Here is a 4214-nt window from a genome sequence, read left to right on the forward strand (position 1 = left end):
CTGAAGATTGTTAAAGGATGTCTTTATTTCAATGCAGACGTAAAGTTATGATGATGTTTGTCAAAAGATATCTGAGACCCTATCGCCGCACGGAGTCTATCCAATGTCTTCTGTTGAAATTTTGGCAAAAAATGTACTATATAAAAATTACTCGCACGTCCTATTTCACATTGGCAGAACTGAATATTTTATGCACAAGTAATGTGAGGTAATCGGGAATCTGTTTTTTTTTATTTTTTTATCAGAAAACAGAAAAATCATTGTAAAAACACAGCCCCTTGATTAGAGAGTAGAAATTACATTGTGTTCAGTTGTGAAGCGCGTTCACTTGAAAGTGTTTCAAGGAATTTTATGAATGCAACACGCAATTTTATTGTGCATAGATCCTGTAAAGCCATTTGCGAAACAGGGATCACTTTCTTCCAAAATGCTAGTCTTTTATCGTAAAACAATTGTATGAAGTTTCATTCCACAAAATGAGTCGTTTGATTGAATTCTAACTGTTGTAAGTAGAGACTAAAGCTACTTCCACTCCCACAATAATTAAAGTACAAACCAAGTTGCTAGGAGCATTCCATCGTAGTTCTCTAAGGGCGCGTTTTTTTATCCACAACTCTGGAATGAGAATGGCCAGAATGTGAAATGCGCGCGTTTTTCTATTCCGCATTCCTCTTCCGGAACGGATGGAACGCCATTCCATCCATTCGGCAAATCGAAAATAGTCTCCCTATTTTCTTCCTCCTCGTTATTTACAGGGAAAATTGCTGTGATAACGGTTGCAATATCAGCCTCTTCTCTTCGTCTACCGCCATATTTGTTACGCAGTGTTTACTCGTGCCAGGACCGGTCATCTCGACTGGCGTTTTTTTATGCAGACAATCCGAATTATTCCTAGCATTCCGTACTAACCATTCTTATTCCAGGGCCCGGTTGTTCGTAAGCCGATTAACATAATCAGGGTTAGCGTAAACTTTGTTTCACGTTTTCCACTTTATGGTGAAAGTTTCGTTTGCCGTTTTTTGTTTTTCAATATTGACTTCCTCCAATGTAAATTTTTGCCGAATATCAGCGTTGAACAGCATTTGGGAGTAGAGAAATAAACTCCTTGGTTAATTCTTAATCTGTGGTTAGCGTTAATCGGCTTTTGAACAACCGGACCCAGAATTGTGGATAAAAAAAACTCGCCCTAAGGTTAACCCATTTACTCCTAGGGGTTCCCCATTGACGAGTAAAATCGTCTTGCGTTAGACAGATACTAAGTATGGCCGGTTTAGGCCGGTTAAAGGTTTTAAAGAGAATTACATTGCAAGAGAATTACATCTCCTGGTGGACGCCTGAAACACACGCCTTTTGGTTCATTTACACTTGCTCTTATAGAGTAATGATTTGATTACATCTTGTATTCTATTGTTGTATTTTATAAAATAAACTGAATATTACGCCATTTGTGAACGAGTCCTTGATGCGTATGATCAAACAGACGCACAAATCACCTCATTATTGAAGATTTATTCCTTTATTGAATAGACGCAAAGCAATATGGAATCTATTCTACTTCTCAACATTGCGGTCGTGCGATATGCTAGAAATCTTATTTTTTAAAAGTCGACAATTAAGTAATAACTGTTTTGTAATTTTCCGTCATTTTCACGAAATCCCGTTGCAATGTGGAAGTAGGATATTTGAAGCTTGCACAGCATCCTGGGTGATATTGCAGCCTGCTCTTCAGCTCTTATAACCTGCCGATGGTCCACGTGCACCTTCTGGTCTGACAACCTAACTTCTCTATCCCTTCTCTTTTTTAACATTTTATCTTTGTTCATCAAGACTTCTGGTCTTTCATTCTTTACTTCTCAATTTGTTTCATACACTGATGCATTTCTTTGCGAAGTTTCCTTATTTCATTATGTTGAAGGAAATCTTTGGGGGAGGAAAGACTCCTCAACACCCCTGATGTTTAACTTCTTTATGTGGTGTTCTCGGGTCGATCTTACAGCTCTCGCTCAACTAGTCCTGCTTAACTCTCTATTTGTTAGGTATACAGCTTTTTATATGTTGCCAATCTGACTGGACAATCAAGGGCCAATCACACGTGAAAATTACGCCTGCAAGACGCACTACGCCTGCGAGTCAGCACATTAACAATATTTTTTCCACAACAAAGGAAGTCGTTCGTCTCGACGAGATCTTACAGGTTTGTCAACATCAGACTAGTACGAACGGGGTACGGCAAGTTAAAAAAATTACAAGGAACGAGTGGCAATATCTAGAATTAAACTACACAGCAAATTTACAGAGAAAATGGCGATTTATGATTATTACATAACAGAGTTAAACAGTAGACAAAAGGAAGAAAGGACGAGCGTAAGCGCCGCCTTTCCCATAAATTTATCTAGCACAAGCGTTCCAGGCAGAAATGGACAATAACTACAATTACATCTTACATTACGTAGCCTTAAATTACACTTTTCTCAGTAAGATTGAGAATTTTTCTGCCTGCAGCAATACTTCGCGCGGCATTAAGCTGGCCGCCTCGCAAGCCTCGCGTCTTCGCTCGGCTTGCTCATTGGCAATTATGCAAATAAGTGGCGGAGTATTCAGCAGATAAGCTCTATTTTTTTCCTATTTTATACTTTTCTGTCTGCTCTTTTGGTGGAACAAATTATCCTCACTGCTTTTAGCCTTTAAAAATCTATATTTGTGAAAGAGCAATCGTTTTTTTTTAAATTAGATTAGGATGACGTGGCCTTAGTGATTAAGTAACTTAAAACCCACAATAGGATACTATAAGTAATCATACCAGTGTTTACGACCTCCGAGTTTCGCAGTAAGAGTTTGACAAAACTGTATTACCTTTCTTTGCGCTCTCTGTTGCTGGAGTTCTTTTAAAAAGAAGCTATGCCACTATTTCGTGACCTCTCAAAGTGCAGGAATGGTCCACCCTTAATTCAATTAATTCAATGGGTGTCAGTAAAGAAGTGACTGGGTTTTGTGAACAACCTGATCGATTTCCAATGTACAAAGAGTGGAGGAAAGGAAAAAAAACCGTGTTTCTTTTTTTGCAACAATTGATAAACGGTTGTTGACAGTTTTATTCTACGAAGACTAGCCTACGATCCCAGTGGTTCGAAGTACATGAAGAGCATGCTGGACTGCTCAGATGCGCAGGCTAAACAAAGGCGAAAAGGTGTTGTCAGATGCGGTTTTACAGTTAGTGGCCACCTCTTCCTATTTATCTAGGAGGTATGGGGTGCCAAAACCCGATCGAAAAAGTCTACTGTACACACATACATGTACAGTAAATCGTTGTTAAAACGTACTTTAAATTCGTCGAGAATGATCGAGAGGGTATAGCAGTACAAAAGCCCTTAACGCGGAAACACGTGATCTGTCAAAGTAAAAGAATGTTCCGCCCACATCATGATTTAAAGACTATTGGGACGCAGCCGACAAAGCGCTATTAATACTGCGTAGTTCATACCTTCAAAAACAAAGCATCCATTGAAAATCCCGGAGCAAAGGAGATAGGTAGGTTTTTAGTAAAGTGTAGCATTATGGTTTATTGCACGCTTTTTGTTTAGTGGCCTGCGAATACAGCCGCTTCTCATCGCTCACCGCGGCCCAAGCGGCGGGTCGCACTAGTAGACAAAATTTTTTTTGTTGTGACAAAATTTCAGACAAATATCTGTTTCCGGTAAAATTTATTTTGTTATGTTTACGGTCGCACGCAATTTGCATTCCTGTCATACACGCATCAATGTGTACGAAAGAAAACTCTCCTACTCCCGCTAGAAGTGTGTCAGGATATCACGCTATATTAAAGGCAAGATGCGGCTTTCGCTTTTGTTGGACTTGCATGCAGGCTAGAATGGCAAATGTGTACAATCTGCACTGTATGTACAGACTTCATAACTTGAATATCCAACTAGCGTTGTTGGAATACGAGCGTCAGATCAGACAGCAAAGACGGACCGAACGTTGGTTGACTCAAACACTTCTTGCTGACCAAAATAATTACTTGTATCTGGAGCCATCGCTCTTAATGGCATATAAAGAGCACTGAAACTCGCATATGGCCTTGAAGGATCCATCGGCTTCTTAGCTTTCTCAACAAGATGGGCGCCAAATTACAATAAACTTGATTTTATCGCGTTTTTCATTTGCTGTTTGCGTCATGAGTGACAGTTTCATAGCTTTTTTGATTTTTTGTGACA

The 4214-nt window shown here is 39.4% G+C and overlaps 1 protein-coding gene across 3 annotated transcripts in view; it reads left to right on the forward strand.

The window, feature by feature from the left end:
- The first annotated feature begins 3400 nt into the window (after positions 1 to 3400).
- Positions 3401 to 4214, forward strand: part of LOC137986419 (G-protein coupled receptor 83-like) — a 32004-nt gene continuing 31190 nt past the window's right edge. For 2 of the 3 annotated variants that reach the window (XM_068833522.1, XM_068833520.1), the window contains exon 1: positions 3401 to 3528. The gene's annotated coding sequence lies outside the window, so the exon portion shown is untranslated. The remainder of the gene's footprint in view (positions 3529 to 4214) is intronic. The other variant, XM_068833521.1, reaches the window with a different exon arrangement.

This window comes from Montipora foliosa, unplaced genomic scaffold, assembly GCF_036669935.1.
Source record: "Montipora foliosa isolate CH-2021 unplaced genomic scaffold, ASM3666993v2 scaffold_203, whole genome shotgun sequence".
NCBI lineage: Eukaryota > Metazoa > Cnidaria > Anthozoa > Scleractinia > Acroporidae > Montipora > Montipora foliosa.